This window comes from Entelurus aequoreus, linkage group LG05 (genome assembly GCF_033978785.1).
Source record: "Entelurus aequoreus isolate RoL-2023_Sb linkage group LG05, RoL_Eaeq_v1.1, whole genome shotgun sequence".
Lineage (NCBI taxonomy): Eukaryota > Metazoa > Chordata > Actinopteri > Syngnathiformes > Syngnathidae > Entelurus > Entelurus aequoreus.
In genome coordinates this window covers 17,668,591-17,686,846 of record NC_084735.1, presented here as the reverse complement: position 1 = coordinate 17,686,846, position 18,256 = coordinate 17,668,591, and the positions used below count along the sequence as shown (strand labels likewise).

Sequence of the window (18,256 nt, the reverse complement as noted above, 5' to 3'; positions counted from 1 at the left end):
ACATATATTCCTTGTGCACTAATTGACTGAAAGAGCACGCACTTGGCGCGATGATGTCATGTTGTCGATGGAAAAATGCATTTTTAGACAATATGATTTGCCTGAGCGGCTAGGAGACCCAGAGAGTAACAAGCGGTTAAAAACTAGTTTTTAGTATAAGTTTGCTGGTTTCAAGAAATCATGTCATATCATTATGTCAGGATAATGGCACTAGCATTTACTTCATTCAAGAATATTTTTCAACATATTGAGAAATATATATTTTTTTTCTATCAAGAAAAGTGCACTTGCTATTAGTGATAATACACTTATTTTAAGGTATTTTGGGGTTCATTGAGGTTAGCTAATTTTACTTGTTTTGGAAAGTCTTGACAAGCCAAATTTTCTTGTTCTATTGGCAGATAATTTTGCTTAGTTCAAGTAAAACACCCCTCATTTTTGTATTTTTTTCTCTTGTTTTTGAACACTGACTTTTTGCAGTGTAGTATTGTATGTCTGGGTGGGGGGGGGGGAAAAGGAACAGACTTTGCTGTGAAAATAAATAAATAATTTTATTTGATAATTTGTCATTTAAAATGACATGAGAGTGGCACTTGCCAAGGTGAAGCCACGCATATCTGAACTGGCCTCTCAAAGGCAACAGCAGAAGTCACACTGATTTGCAAGTGTGTCATTTGTTGTGAGACCTTGCACTGTGTTGGTTTTGTTCTTTGAACAAGGTGATGTTCATGCACGGTTCATTTTGTGCACCAGTAAAAAAAACATAACTTTGCCTTGAATTTGAAAACAAACATTTTATTTGTCACTAAAGAAGGGTTCAGTGAATGCGCATATGAAAGTGGTGGGGTTCGGTACCTCCAACAAGGTTAAAAGCACTGTTGTTTTTTTTTAAATTCAAAATACAACACATGTTTGCTTTACATAAAATTACTCTAGATTTGTGAATATGGAGTTTATTTTTTTATAGAAATACAATTTTTTACAGCTTTCTCTTAAGTCTTTATTTGGTTTTGTTTTGAGGGGGACGAACACTTCTGGTCACGTGACCAGCTGCGAGCGTTGCACTTTCTGCGATCATCGCGAGACTTGAGAATAAGCGGGATCAACTAAACCGAGGGGAGGGGGGGGGGGACGTGCGATAAGTACCTAAAAAGTTAATGAAGTGTAGCTTTCGGTTGAATAATTATCCATCCATCAACTTGCGTAATTATTTTTCTATCTATATTTCTATTTGTCTATTACGTATTTATCTATCTTATTTCGAAACGACCTATGGCTAACTTGCCAGCTAGCTAGCTCTTAACTAGCTAGCTAGCCGGGTCGCCATTAAGTCTATTAACAGACTGCACGCCACGGAAGAAAACATTTATGTTGTAATTTGTGTGCCAGCCTCACGTAAATATTATATTAGTCTACGTGTGTTTTAGAACTTTTGAAATGTTTAAAACTAGATTTTCGCTTAAACACAACAGCGCGTTTTGCCGTTAGCGCGAAAAACTACAACTCCCATAATCCTTCAGGACAAACGCGCAGCTGTGTAGCTACGGGTGCCGGGAGAGCGCGTGACAACAGGCACGGCGCAGACGGCAGCGCTCCAGACAAGCGGCAGCTGCAGAAGGCGTGCGGCCGCTCGGTGCACTCTCCCGCCCCGGCAAAACCTCGCACTTGCCGCGGGGTAATCCCTGCCTTGTTGGGATCTCCCGCGGAACATGTCAGCGCCTCTCCCGAGCGGAAGACCCTCACAGGCGAGCTTTTTCTCCACGTTCCCCTGCCGCTTCCCCGCTTTTGTTGTCGTCCACCTCCGGAGCGGAGGAGAGTGACGGCGGAGGCTGACCCGCGAAATGCCGCGCACTCCCGGCTGCGGCAGTCCAGGCAACGACCCTTGCCCGGAGAGGAGCGGTGCTCCGCCGCTGACCGCCCCCACAACTCGGTGAGTATATCACCCACCTCTGCATGTTATAAACATATTATGCGGTGCATTCTGAGTGTTTTGCATTAACCTGCTGGAGGGTGGTGGGGGGGTTCGACCATGCATTCCTGTGCTGCCGAGTCATGTCGGCTTTTTCTGCTGACATGCACGCCATGTGTGAACCCCACTATCGGTCCTGCCCAGTGCTCTTACTTTAGTTTGGAACTTCTTGGGCAAGCACATCCATGCTTCCAGACAGTCGTCATCATCCTCTCATCATCGCCCAGGAGTTTTTTTCACCACCCTCCCCGAGCTGTTCCAACACAAGGGCAGCACATCTTGCAGAGGCAACAGGGAGCGAGACGCTTTGGATGGCGACGATCTCGACTGCGGTTCGGGGAGAGGAGGGAGTCAATGTCAGTGTCTGGCCAGTGACAGTTTGTTATTTAAGGGCCCCTCTGAGACGTGCACAGGCTATGCTGCAGCTCCCGTTAGTATGCAGACTGATGCTCTGTCTGTCTATGTGCGTGTGTGCGTGTGTCTCACACTCTGTGTCTCACCCTCAGCTGCGAGTAGAAGAGTGAGATCTCCTATTGGCACATCCTCTTGGACGTGATGGATAATTCGCTCAATGCTGGAATGAAAAGGAAACGGCCTCAGTTTGGCATGCGGCTGCTGTCTAGTCAATCGTAAGTGTGTGTGTGTGTGTGTGTGTGACGGAGAGAATGTGAACATATAACCGCTTAGGCCCATTGTGCTTCATGCTACCTGTGTGAACAAGGCTAGTTGTCATGGCAACGGCCTTGTGGCGCCGTTGATGTTGCTCCTGTCCTCATTGGCAGTGTCAGCGCACCTAACACAATGTCTCCAAGCTGTGTGTGTGTGTGTGTGTCTTTTGTTGTTTGAGCCTTGCTGCAGTTTCCAGGCGTGTGGGTTGCTGCCACAGCGTGTGTGTGTGTGTTGCAGTGTCACGAAGGTAGCGCTTGCCAATCTATCAGCCAATCACCTCCCTCTCATCTTAACAGCGTGAGGTCGCTGCGGCCAGACGCCCCCTCGATGCGAAGACCCGACAAGAATATTCATCGATCGGGAGTTGACTTGCTCGTTTTTTTGTTGTTGTTTTGTTTTTTAACGACAGAGTTGCGCTCAGGATGAAAAGTCCCTCGCAAGATGCTCCAAACTTCATGCAGACATGCTTTAAAAAAATCCGAAGATTGTTCCCGGGCAGGATTAAAAAAATTACTTTTAAAAAGTAATTATAATTACTCGTTACTTTTCCCCCCAAAAGTAATTTATTTACTAACGGAATTGCTCTTTAATAAACGTAATTAAAGTTTTTTTTTTTACACAGCGATTCGATTTAGAATTTGTGGTTGCCGATACGATTCAGGGACAATATTGTTTTTTAGAACAGATACCACAGGCATGTGATTTTTCCGTCTAAAGTCGGAATTCCGTCTTTTTTAATCTCGGGGGGGAAAAAAATTATATCCCGTTTTTCTTTTTTTTTTCCGACCCTAAATCAAGATTCGAGACGTAGTTTATATTGCGCCGTAGTTGATTGGTCGATATGTTCCTTGTGACCAATCAGGACATCTGTTATGAATATACCGCCATTTTCCATATGTAAACGATGTCGGTTCTCGAGAGAAAGGACGCTTTACGAGTAAAATAAATTGATAAACATGTCAAAAATAAGTTTCGATGGAAAGGGAAATCACTGATACTGTTGGGAAGAAGGAAGTTACGACTTTGTTCGGTGATTTTATTCGGAAAATCGATCGTCCCGGAAAGGTTTTGTGCACGTGGTGTCATGATAATATTGACTATGGATCACGAGGTTTCAAGGCTTTGGAAGTACATGCGAAACGCCAAAAACATATGAAACAACTTGAAGCAAGGAAAACAAACTTTTCACTAGCTGGTACTTTTGGATGTCAACCGAAAGTGAGCAAACCTTACGGACTTCATCCTTTGTTTACATCGAGAGGAAAGATCCACCCAAACAACCCACTTCAGTTGCAGACAGGGTTGTTAATAATGAGGTAAGCTAAAAAAATATTTGCTTGCGAAATACGCATGTTTGTTTTAAATATTAACCAATTATTGCTTTGCGAAATATAAATGGGTTTTTCTAAAAATAAAAAGCCACGTGAAAATATATTATGAAATTACAGAAATTCAAAGAGTCGCATTATTAAATACAGTTAACTATTTATTTGAAATAAATTTGCATACAATACTATTTTGTAATATTAAGTTCTTATGTAGTCTCTTGAAACTATTGTCAGTGGTGTAACAATCTTGAAGGTAAATATTTTCACACTTATTTCATGCAATATGTCAGTGTCCTCATATTATTATTATTTCCTATATTCAAATATGAGTAAACAATACTAAACACGTTTAATTATTTTCATAAATTTATATCCTATTTTGGCGAAAAGAATGAAATGTTTACATTTGGTATTTTGTTAAATGCATTTGCAAGGAAAGCTCATGTTAGGGCTCTCCGAGAAAGCTAATGTGTGAAGTGAACTGAAGTAATGTGGTAATACTGTAAATAAACTGTAGATAATAACACTGATCAATGTGACACCTGTGGATGTGAAATAAACACAAGATGTAAATATTAGTGACTAAATACTGTTGGGACTGAACCATATACAGTGATTCATTAGGATAATTGGGTTATGTATGTTCTATTAATTATGTTTTCATGTCTTTAAACACTAAAATATTTTCTTCAAATGGTGCTGTCTTTGTTAATTTTAGCATGTTAAATTGGTGAAAAACCAGGAGCTTCGGGGGGCGTTGCCCCCCTTGTCCCCCCACCAGTGCCCTGGTGGGCTGGTGGGGGGGACAAGGGACCTGGCTGGACCTGGCTGGGGGCCTTCGTCCCCCAGACCCCCAGAAATTTTTTCAGTCTTTTTCATTGTGGTCAAATCACATGCCTGGATACGAATCGATTTAGTAACTTTAAAAAAAAAAAAGCAGTTTTAGTGTGAAATAAATAGTGGACACTGCAGGTGAAGTTTCCTATATTGCTGTTGTTTCTCCTAAGGGAAAGATGATGCATGCAAACAAGCAATCAATCAATCAATCAATCAATGTTTATTTTATCGCCCTAAATCCCAAGTGTCTCAAAGGGCTGAACAAGCCACAACGACATCCTCGGTTCAGAGCCCACATAAGGGCAAGGAAAAACTCACAACCCAGTGGGACGTCGATGTGAATGACTATGAGAAACCTTGGAGAGGACCGCATATGTGGGTGACCACCCCCCCGCACCCCCTTTAGGGGAGACCGGATGCAATGGACGTCGAGTGGGTCTAGCGTAATATTGTGAAAGTCCAGTCCATAGTGGATCTAACATAATAAGCAAGTAAATAACAGTTAATGCATTCACAGCTTATTTGAATAAAATGCAACCAACACATTAGCTTCAAATAACAAGAGGAAAAACTCACATTTTCAATATTCCAGCAATTTTCAATAAAAGTACAGTAACCAACATTTTAACAGTAGATTTACCTGCTACTTTGGCTGTTTTTCAACATAAAATAATGCAATATTATTATAAAAAAAATTAAGTGCAACCAACATCACCTTCAGGCTGAATGAACAGTAGATTTACCTGCTACTTTTACTGTTTTTTTTTTTACATAAAAATAATACAAATACAAAATAAATCAAAAATGAAGTGCAATCAAATCTGTTCCAGTTAAATGAGCAGTGGTTTGACCTGCCGCTGCTCTCTTATTAATAAACTGCTATGGTAGCAGAGAAAAGTCACAACAAGTGCAAACGCCAAAACAACTTTCAGCATTAGCGAGATTGTAAAAACTACAACAAATGCAAACGCCACAACACGACAACATAAAGCCACAACACAACTGTAGGACAAAAAAAACGACACAAGACGAAACAGAAGTGACAGCGGACAAGTTTTGGCGACTCGCCGACTTCCTGAGATGGAAAGTCGGAAAAGTAAATTAATAGTGAACCCGTTTTCAGACATAAATTACTTTTTTACTTTTTTCAATAATACTAACATGCTATGTTCACGAAGTTGGTCCGTCGCGTCCTTAGAGGCTTCAAGTTGTGTTGCGACTTTATATTATTGTGTTGTGGTGTTTGTTGTGGCTTTTGCAATGGTGCTGTGACTGAAAGTTGTTGGGTTGTAATAAACGTTTGCATTTGTTGTGACCTTTCAGTCAGACTTGAATAACGTTTAAAGTCCTTATCAATAAAAGTGTTCAACTTTATATAAAGTCTGACGTTCTTAAATCCAATGTTTAAAATCGATTGATTTCCTTTTAAATAGATGTTGGATCCACACCTGTCTTCCGGAAGGCCAACTTGCCGAGAGCACAGATCGATGTAGTTGAATCGAAGGAATATAAATCAATATATCGATTAATTGTTTCACCCCTAGTAATTATTTACCTGGAAAAATGATTATGGCGTTACTTTTAAAGTAAATACAAAATAAAATATCTGACATACACAGTTAAAGGATGTTTCATGAAAGCAGAGTGTGTGCTTTTTAAAAGGCGGTACTGAATGAAGTGGCCGGCCGAAGTAAATGAAGTGGCGGGTCACACTAATTGAAGTAGTGTCACACTGTATATTAAGTAGCAGGCTACGGTAAATGAAGTGGCGGGTCACACTAATTGAAGTAGCAGGACCCCGTATATGAAGTAGCGAGACACAGAAGCTGATGTCGCGGGCCACACTAAATGACGTGGCGGGCCATATTTAAATGATTTGGTGGGCAACAGTAAATTAAGTAGCGGGACACAATATATGAAGTAGTGGGCCATTGTAAATGAAGTGGCGGGTCACAAAATGAAGTGGCTGGCCACACTAAATTAAGTGGCGGGTCACGAAATTAAGTGGCGGACCACACTAAATGAAGTGGCAGGCCATAGTAAATGATGTGGTGTGTCACATTTAAATGATGTGGCTGGCCACATGAAATGAAGTGGTGGGCCACACTAATTGAAGTGGCTGGCCACACTAAATGATGTGGCAGGCCATGGTAAATGAAGTGGCGGGACACAATATATGAAGTAGTGGGCCATTGTAAATGAAGTGGCGGGTCACGAAATGAACTGGTTGGCCACACTAAATTAAGTGGCGGGTCACAAAATTAAGTGGCGGACCACACTAAATGAAGTGGCGGGCCATAGTAAATGAACTGGCGTGTCACATTTAAATGATGTGGTGGGTCACATTTAAATGAAGTGGCTGGCCACATGAAATGAATTGGCGGGCCACATGAAGTGGCGGGCCACACTAATTGAAGTGGCTGGCCACGCGAAATGAAGTGGCGGGCCACACTAAATTAAGTGGTGGGTCACACTAAAGGAAGTGGCGGGCCATAGTAAATCAAGTGGCGTGTCAAATTTAAATGATGTGGTGGGTCACATTTAAATGATGTGGCTGGCCACATGAAATGAAGTGGCGGGCCACACTAATTGAAGTGGCTGGCCTCACTAAATGAAGTGGCGGGCCATGGTAAATGAAGTGACGTGTCATTTAAATGACGCAGTGGGTCACATTTAAATGAAGTGGCAGGCCACATGAAATGAAGTGGCAGGCCACACTAAATGAAGTGGCGGGCCATAGTAAATGAAGTGGCGTGTCATTTAAATGACGCGGTGGGTCACACTTAAATGAAGTGGCTGGCCACTGTAAATTAAGTGGCGTGTCACATTTAAATGAAGTGGTGGGCCACACTAATTGAAGTGTCGTTTCACTTGTTTGTCCTGTTTCCTTATTTTCTGCTTCTGTCTCCTGGTCAGTGCTCTTATTTTGGTTCCATTTCCGGTTTGTCTTGGCGGGCGCTCTTCCCCTCACCTGTTCCCTGATTGGCTTGCGCACACCTGGTTGCCATTGCCAATCAGGATGTTCTAAATGGCTGCCTGCCCCTTTAGTCAGGGCTCGAAAAACAACTGAAGTTACAGACTCTCATCCTGAGTTACTATATATTTAAAGTACTTGTCTTACCTGCACGTCATCCTCCTACCGCAGCCATGCGACTTTGTGACAGGTTGTGTATATTTGAGGGTCCCCCGCCCCCTCCATAACAGACACAGAACCTATTTCATTCATTTTGGTAGTGATTTTTTTTATTCAAGTGCAAAATTTTGCTTAAAGATAGTATATTTTATTTGTATGATTTGTTTTTGTTTTTAATTTAAAAGTATACATTTGAATTACAATGTTATAGTGTTGTACAGTTAATCGATACTAGTAAAGTAAAAATTAAAAACGGTACTATACTAACTCTGAAAAATACCTGTGATTTATTTTTGTTTTCCGGACATGACGGTGCTTGTGACGTTGCTGGTAAAACGAGCAGAGGCGCATGTTCGGCAACGCACACGCACAGAGTACTTACAAGCAGACACAGTGTGGCGGCATAAGAGGCAGAATGGACGCATGTTGGCCTAAAAACTAACGACAAATGTGAAGGTATAAACACTGAGGCGCTGCGCTATAAGAGGTGCTTTAAAACATAGCCGGCGGCTAACGTCCATCCGCAGTGTTTTGGCTACTTCTAAATGACTAATCCTCGCCTCCATGGCGACAAATAAAGTATGTTTCTTACAAGTATCATTGTCACTGCAGGACAAGGAATAGCTAAACATGTTTCACTACACACCGTAGGAGGATACAATAGCGCTCCTCAATGTAAACAAAAGGGGGATCCAGTGTTTCCCATAAACTGCCAAGATACCTGTGGCGGTGGGGGCGTGGCTATGGGCGTGGTCACCATGACATCGAGTAATTTGCATAATTTACTACAATGATATGATTTTCTCTAAAAAGGCTCAAAAAATGTATACTTACTAATTAATAATAACAGTTTTGTTTTAAACGTCCATCCATCCATTTTACAATATAATTACAACACTTTATGTACATATTTATATACAGATTTGAACAATAAGGTATTCACTGAAATATATTTATTAATTGTGGTTCTTACAAAAAATATATCTTATAAAATATAAAAGCTAAAATGTCTCTTAAAGCTCTGCCCCTTTAATTAGTGCATACTAAATAATTTAACTTTAGCCTACTACTACAACCATATTATTTACCAGCAACATAAAGTGAAACAGAGGCAGAGGTGTCCTGCCACAGTCAGTAACAAATAAACAGAAAACAGTAGTGGTCAAATACAAATAAGGCAACAAGAGAAGTATCCTACACTTCTCTTTTGTAAAGTAAATCTGAACAGCCTATATGGGCATCTACATCAACTATATGATTTGCCTGAGAAGCTGGACAGGACCAAAAAAAAAAAAGTTCTTTTTTTGTTTAAAAAAAAAAAGTTTTAATTTTTTTATTTGTGGCGGACGTAATTCTTTCGTGGCGGGCCGCCACAAATAAATGAATGTGTGGGAAACACTGGGATCTATACAAACATTGACTATAACGAGCTGTACTACAATGATTACATAGATATTTTTTTATCATCACAAAATCTTTTGTTATTTTTCATAAACCCAGAACTTTAATTACAACCAATGTATGATCCAGTAACTACTTGGTACTGGATTGAGAGCAAAATTTGTAGCATCATCCAAAACTAATGTAAAGTATCAAACGAGAGAAGAACGAGTGATTATTACATTTTAACAGAAGTGTAGATAGAACATGTTAAAACAGAAAGTAACCAGATATTAACAGTAAATGAACAAGTAGATTCATAATGTTAACGAAATCCCTGCTTGGCATTCAGCATCAAGGGTTGGAATTGGGGGTTAAATCACCAAAAATGATTCCCGGGCGCGGCCACCGCTGCTACTCACTGCTCCCCTCACCTCCCAGGGGGTGGACAAGGGTGATGGGTCAAATGCAGAGATTAATTTCGCCACACCTAGTGTGTGTGTGTGACAATCATAGAAAGAAAGAAAAAAAGAATAGGTAGATAAATGACACAATATGTTATTGTTTAGTCAGCAGCCTGTTAGGAGCCTTTGTTTGTTTACTTACTACTAAAAGACAAGTTGTCTAGAATGTTTACCGTTTTATTTAAGGACAACATTGTTCTTCGATTGCAATAATAAACGCATGTTTAATGTATCATAAAACGTTCTGTTAAAATAAGACCAATAATGCCAGACATTTTATTTTATTTTTAATTTTATAAACCTTTATTTATAAATGTCAACCTTTACAAACAGTTGAGAAATAATAATCCAAAACAGTACAAAACAGCGCCAGGGGGTTGTAAATTCAAAGTAACTAAAATAGAATGCAAAATATATATATATAACAAACAAAGTGCAAAGCCATAGGCTCACTCAATTTCAGTAAATAACTTAAATTTGGAGCACAGCATCATCGTTTTCACAGCTTTTTGGTTGTTAGAGGTAGAGAGTGTTTTAACGTAGAGTTTTAATTCTTTTTCAAAGGCACAAAAAACAGGTCGGGTATCGAGAAACTTACATTTATCAATCATCAATCAATCAATCAATATTTACTTATATAGCCCTAAATCACGAGTGTCTCAAAGGGCTGCACAAGCCACAACGACATCGGCTCAGATCCCACATCAGGGCAAGGAAAAACTCAACCCAATGGGACAATGAGAAACCTATTGAATATAAAACTTAGCCAATAGTATAATGAGGTTGCAAAGGTAAAATTCCTTTTCAAATAGTTTTTCATACAGTGTAAATCCAAATAGCACATCTTTAAAACAAAGCACACATTTGTCATGAATATTATCCAGGATGAAGCGATAATGCCAGACTTTCCCCTAAACTACCAAGATACCTGTGGCGGTGGGGGCGGGGTTATGGGTGTGGTCACTATGCTAATTTGCTGTGATATGATTTTCCTTAAAAAGGCTAAAAAAATGTACACATACATTTAAAATCATTTTTTATTAATTAGTATTAACATGTTTTTTTATCGTTTTGCCATATTTAGGGACCGATGTCCCTTTGGGACAGAGTACCCTATTGTTTTCTAGCATTTTATTATTATACCGCCGCCTCTTTGAGCTGTAATTTGACCCCCTTAACATGCTTCAAAACTCACCAAATTGGACACACACATCAGGACTGGCGAAAATTGCGATCTAATCAAAAAGCCAAACCCCAAAACTCAAAATTGCGCTCCAGCGCCCCCTAGGAAGAAAACAGACAAAACTGCCTCTAACTTCCAGTAGGAATGTCGTAGAGACATGAAACAAAAACCTCTATGTAGGTTTCACTTATACCTATATTTCATACACTGACAACCCCCAGCAAAAATCAACAGGAAGTTTGCAATTCCCCCTTCAAAACAAAAGTTGTGTAAAAACAGTCACCTTTTTTCAAACATTATCTCCTCTGAGCGCGTTTGTCGTGTCGGCTTCAAATTAGCACAGGAGAGAGATTGAACCCTTCTGATTAAAAGTTGATGAAAGAGTTTCAATTACTGCTACGGTTTGGATTTTATGAGCCCTCAAAGTCGGTCCCGCCCATCGCTGCTTGGAGCTTTAATTTCAATTGTTGCTGCTTTTTGTACAAAGTACTTTGTGGAGATTTTTTAGTGTTTACACACTTTTAATGACCTTTTTTAAAAAAAATTAAAAACAGCTAGCAACAAATCTAGCATCTTATCCTTGTGTTATTATAGAACCCTATTTTGTTTAAGGACAATATTGCAATAAGAAACATATGTTTAATGTACCGTAAGATTTTTTGTTAAAATAAAGCCAATAATGCCATTTTTTGTGGTCCCCTTTTTATTTAGAAAAATATTGAAAAGTATCGAAATACATTTTGGTACCGGTACCAAAATATTGGTATCGGGACAACGCTACTGCAATATATATATAAAAAATGTTTATCCTTGTAATTTGTGTAACAGCTGAATGAGCAGCACAGTTACAGTATAAATAAATATTTATGAATTAGTTAGTCATCATGTTGTTCGTAAGCAAATGCCTAAAATAACTTCAGCTGCATTTAGAAGTGGATTAGAGCCATTAAATATGTGTACGCTTTATTATCTGATTAGTCGGCTGATTGTTAAGATAATCGTTGACTAATCGACAATCAAAATAATGGTTGGTTGAAATGGTATACTTCCATTATTATTACCGTATTTTTCGGAGTATAAGTCGCTCCGGAATATAAATGGCACCGGCTGAAAATGCATAATAAAGAAGGAAAAAAACATATATAAGTCGCACTGGAGTATAAGTCGCATTTTTTGGGGAAATGTATTTGATAAAAGCCAACACCATGAATAGACATTTGAAAGGCAATTTAAAATGAATAAAGAATAGTGAACAACAGGCTGAATAAGTGTACGTCATATGAGGCATAAATAACCAACTGAGAAGCTGCCTGGTATGTTAACGTAACATATTATGGTAAGAGTCATTCAAATAACTATAACATATAGAACATGCTATACGTTTACCAAACAATCTGTCACTCCTAATCGCTAAATCCCATGAAATCTTATACGTCTAGTCTCTTACGTGAATGAGCTGAATAATATTATTTGATATTTTACGCTAATGTGTTAATTATTTCACACATAAGTCGCTCCTGAGTATAAGTCGCACCCCCGGCCAAACTATGAAAAAAACTGCGACTTATAGTCCGAAAAATACGGTATTGTCGTTCCATCTGTGGTTAATTTGGTCTCATAATAAGAAATAATGGCAATAATATTGTTTATCAGCAATCATTTGCAAGTCAATATATCGTCAAACGAATTGTGCAACCTTTCTTGGCAACTTCCGACGACGAAGAAAAAATAATAATTGAATGTTTTATGGAATGCATTTTTAATTGGTATCGGTTCTGTATCGCGATATATATTAATGACGTTTAATGGCCCAGTCCTACTCTACGTTACCCTCTGTGGCTCTTGCTCTTTTTTTAGTACGTGTTCAATGGCAATGTTTACTCTTGCAGTCGCTTTGACCTCTCACCTCTATAGGAGGAGGAGGAAACTGCGAGAGGCGATGCAGAGGTCAAAGAATAGGCGAGGGGGAGAAAGGTGATGGATGGACGAGAGGAGGAGTGAAATGGAGGGAGAGAAAGAGTGTGAGGCTGCTGTGTACCTCCTTAACAAGCTGGACAGAATCAGCTCAATTATTAAAGAGGACTGAGGGATGGGGAAAACACGCAGACGCACACTCGACACAACACAACATCGCTCTGTCTGCCGCACACAAACACACACACAGACACACACACACAGAGTTGTGTTTCTTTAAAAAGAGTTTTTCCCGCGTGTGTGTCGGTCTGCTGGAGTTTTTTGTGTGATTGCACATGTTTGTTTCGAAAGGGGGGGGGGCGACACAGACACACACACACACACACACAAAATCTGGCAATCCTGTCATCACATCAATATGAAGAGATAATCTAAAGGGTCTCTTGATGGGTTGTTTTTTTTTTTTTTCCCCCGCCCAACACTTCTTAGAGGCAGTGTGGGCCCCCAAGGGACTGCAGGATTCTTCCAGGAGAGATGTTTGCATACTGTGTGTGTGTGTGTGTGTGTGTGTGTGTGTGTGTGTGTGTGTGTGTGTGTGTGTGTGTGTGTGTGTGCGTGCGAGTAGAGTGAGAACATACACTTCCTGAGAGGGCCAGAGTGGCAGGGATGAAGAGAGGGAGTAGAAGCAGGAGGCTGTCAGAGGGGGAAGGAAGACGGGGAGATGGGGGGGGGGGGGGACGTGTGTGTGTGAGTAAGGTGGTGTAATGCAGGTAGAAGTCTTAACGTGTGTGTGTGTGTGTGTGTGTTGGCTGATGAGGTGACAGCAGCTGGGGCGCTCGCGAGGCCGCCATTGTTGCTCGCACAGCCGGCGGGCCGTCACCTCGGCAACGGGCGCTGCGGCAGCGTCTCCCACGGCAACGGCGTGAGAGAAAGAGTCAGGAAGTCAGGGTCACGGCGAGCCGAGCCCCTCCCCCGCCCCTCACTCCCTCCTCCTCTCCCAAAGGATGGAGTTGGAGTGTGCTCATTTGACATTTGTGCGCGCGTGCCTGAACCCCGGAGTGGGCGGAGCTTAAGTGTTTCTATGTGGTGCCCAAACGAGGGGCGGAGAGAGAGAGAGAGCAATGTCTCACATTAAACAACACAAATGGAAGTTGGCTTCTTTCGGGGTTTCCAGCGAATTGTTCAAGTGACTTCCTGCTTCTTGTGTGATTGTTGTGTTGACTTCCTGTTGTTGTTGTTGCTTTACGCTCCCCTCGCCAGCCGTGCACTCCGGCTGGCGTTGTGTTGTGCTCGTGAACTGTTGGCGCTCCTGACGAAGATCATTAGGAACGTGCTGGAGGGTGGGGGCGATGGATGGCAGAGGTGGGTGAGAAAGTGTGATGGCGGTGGCGAGCGTGGAGGACCGGAAGTGTGTTGCACTAAATTCCCTTCATCAAATATTGGAAAAATTTGATAATTTTTTTTTCTCTCAATGTTCTGAACTCCTGTTTCAATGCCAGCGGGAGAGTTGAGACTCTACCGGTGAAACTGGAAAAACAACAAATGTGAAACTAAAATGGGCTGGGCGATACGGCCTTTTATTAACATCTCTATATTTTTAGGCCATGTCACGATACACGATATATATCTCCATATTTTGCCTTAGCCTTGAATGCACACTTGATGCATATAATCACAGCAGTATGATGATTCTATGTGTCTACATTAAAACATTCTTCTTCATACTGCATTAATATATGCTACTTTTAAACTTTCATGCAGAGAGGGAAATCACAACTAAGTCAATTTAGCAAAAGTGTATTTATTAAAGAGTTATTAAGCAGTGGCACAAACATTCATGTCATTTCAAAACAGAAAGTGCAAGATTGTCAGACATTTTAAAACAAGCTATTAGTGCACTTTCGTGCATGATGTCACTAAGATGACATATCAAAACAACATTAAATTAAAGGCCTACTGAAATGAATTTTTTTTATTTAAACGGGGATAGCAGATCTATTCTATGTGTCATACTTGATCATTTCGCGATATTGCCATATTTTTGCTGAAAGGATTTAGTATAGAACAACGACGATAAAGATTGCAACTTTTGGTATCTGATAAAAAAAAGGCTTGCACCTACCGGAAGTAGCGTGACGTAGTCAGTTGAACATATACGCAAAGTTCCCTATTGTTTACAATGATGGCCGCATGAAGTGAGAGAGATTCGGACCGAGAAAGCGACAATTTCCCCATTAATTTGAGCGAGGATGAAAGATTTGTGGATGAGTAAAGTGCAAGTGAAGGACTAGTGGGGAGTTGAAGCTATTCAGATAGGGAAGATGCTGTGAGAGCCGGGGGTGACCTGATATTCAGCTGGGAATGACTACAACAGTAAATAAACACAAGACATATATATACTCTATTAGCCACAACACAACCAGGCTTATATTTAATATGCCACAAATTAATCCTGCATAAAAACACCTGCGTGTTTGTTATGCTAGCTCCTAGCTCCTCTGCTAGCTCCTAGCTCCATAGAACACGCCAATACAATTCAAACACCTGATCAACACACACAATCACTCAGCCCAAAAGACCGTTTACCTAACCCAAGGTTCATAAAGCTTATATATTTTTAAAAAGTTACGTACGTGACGCGCACGTACGGTACGGTACGTGTTATGCTAGCTCCTAGCTCCTCTGCTAGCTCCTAGCTCCATAGAACACGCCAATACAATTCAAACACATGATCAACACACACAATCACTCAGCCCAAAAGACCGTTCACCTAACCCAAGGTTCATAAAGCTTATATATTTTAAAAAAGTTACGTACATACGCAAAAAAAAGCCAAAGCTGCATACTCACAGTAGCACGTCTGCGTCTTTGTCATCCAAATCAAAGTAATCCTGGTAAGAGTCTGTGTTGTCCCAGTTCTCTACAGGCGTCTGTGTATCCAAATCAAAAGTCCTCCTGGTTAGAGTCTCTGTTATCCGAGTTCTTCCATCTTGACTGCATCTTTCGGGAATGTAAACAAAGAAGCGCCGGCTGTGTACTGTTGTGGCTGACTACGTTCGAAAAATACGTCCATTTCGCACCGACAACTTTCTTCTTTGCTTGCTCGGCTTCCTTCTCCATAATGCAATGAACATGATTGAAACAGATTCACGAACACAGATGTCCAGAATACTGTGGAATTATGAAATGAAAACAGAGCTTTTTCGTATCGGCTTCAATGTGGAAGGCATACCCGTGTTCGCCGGGCTACGTCACACGCATACGTCATCCTCAGAGGCGTTTCGAACCGGAAGTTTAGCGGCAAATTTAAAATGTCACTTTATAAGTTAACCCGGCCGTATTGGCATGTGTTATAATGTTAAGATTTCATCATTGATATATAAACTATCAGACTGCGTGGTCGGTAGTAGTGGGTTTCAGTAGGCCTTTAAAGTGCACTTTTTGTACAGAACGCCACTACAATAGTTTAAAACAAATAAAGTGCACTTTTGTGCATGATGTCACACAAGATATTTCAATAAGTGTCAAATAAAAATGAGCTGCATAATAGGAAATCAAATAGTGTATGTCCTTCACTATGTGGTAGGTTCCTGCGGACGTTATCTCCTTCTGTTGACTATTTTTTTCATACGGTGTTGATCTGGAAATGGTTGCTTCGGCATTTTGTTGGTGTGGCACCGATTGGAGATGTTGACATGCAGAGTTTCAAGCACTCCTCATTCTCTAGCGGGTGACTTTTCAAATTATGCTACATTAGCAGTAATGCTACTTTTTGTAACAACGCTTTTACCGCATAAATGTTCAACATATTCCCGCTTGAAGCCAAACCACCGCCAGACGATGGACCCCCTGCTGTTTTTCTTGGGAATTAATGCTTCCTTCATTTGTTACCAGATTCGCACCTTCTCTCTCATATTACCACCCGCACCGCACCGTTAGCATCGCAGCTAATGTTACCATGTCGCTACCTCTCTGCTCCGCGGGAGTGTGTGACGTTGCACACGTGACGTATGTAAGAAGGTGCGCTTGTTTTAAGTCTCTGTGAGAAGGAGAGACAAGAAAGAGTGGGAAACGCATGCAGTGTAATGCCCGCAACTAAAAGCAACTGCGTGAGAACGTGTACTCCAATATCACGATCATTTTCTATATCGCACAGAGACAAACCCGCGATATATCGTGCATATCGATATATCACCCAGCCCTAGTAAGATGTGATATTAACCTGCAAAGTGAGATATGGCAAACATTTATTGGTCATACTTTTTTTTTTTAATTAAAAATGTCTGGTATTTTCAATTCAAGGCTTTCATAGGCCGGGGTTTCGTAACCTTTTTGACATCGCGGCACAACTTTTCCACTACAGAGGGCCCCGGGGCCCACTCGCATATTCACACTGAATCAGTCATCTTACTCTTGATTTTAGTGGTATTCCATAATTATAGCTAACCTATTTAAAGTTTGCAACGTTGTCAAATGATATGAAACCACGTGTTAATTATCAAGGCTTAGGTCAGGGTGATTAAAAAAAAATAATACAAAAGAAGGGAGTCATAACAACTGATGAAAAATACATTTACATACAAATATGCAGTGCTAAAATAAATTCTGAGTAAATTAATAATAAATAATACTATATATGTTTATTTAATAAACATCATGTACACTCAATAAAACTAAAGAAAAATAATTGTACATATTTATTACGATTATTTATTACAACTTACAAACTATGTTGTGCTAAAATAAATACTTTCTAACTAAATTTATATTGAATAATACTATATATGTTTATTAAATAAACATAATTATGTAGACTCAAGAAAACTGATCAAAAATAAATACATATTTATTACAATTTATTTAAAAAATGTATTGCAACTTACAATCTATGTTGTGCTAAAATAATTACATTCTAACTAAATTAATAATGAATAATATTATATGTGTGTATTAAATAAACTCAAGAAAACTGATGAAAAATAATTGTACCGGTACATATTTATTACAATTATTTATTACAATTTACAAACTATGTTGTGCTAAAATAAATACATTTTAACCAAATTATTAATGAATAATACTATATCTTATACGTCTAGTCTTTTACGTGAATGATCTAAATAATATTATTTGATATTTTGCGGTAATGTGTTAATTTCACACATAAGTTGCTCCTGAGTATAAGTCGCACCCCCGGCCAAACTATGGAAAAAACTGTGACTTATAGTCCGACAAATACGGTATACACTATTTTGCCAAAAATATTTGGCCACCCATCCAAATGATCAGAATCAGGGGTCCCGGCCACAGGTGTATAAAATCAAGCACTTAGGCATGGAGACTGTTTCTACAAACATTTGTGAAAGAATGGGCCGCTCT

The 18,256-nt window shown here is 40.0% G+C and overlaps 1 long non-coding RNA gene across 2 annotated transcripts in view; it reads left to right on the top strand.

The window, feature by feature from the left end:
• The first annotated feature begins 1,138 nt into the window (after positions 1 to 1,138).
• The window catches only part of LOC133649632 (uncharacterized), a 32,359-nt gene continuing 15,241 nt past the window's right edge, over positions 1,139 to 18,256 (top strand). The window contains exons 1-2 of one of the 2 annotated variants that reach the window (XR_009826103.1): positions 1,139 to 1,930; positions 2,476 to 2,598. This is a non-coding gene — a long non-coding RNA (uncharacterized LOC133649632). Of the gene's footprint in view, positions 1,931 to 2,143; positions 2,400 to 2,475; positions 2,599 to 18,256 lie in introns of those variants that run through there. The other variant, XR_009826104.1, reaches the window with a different exon arrangement.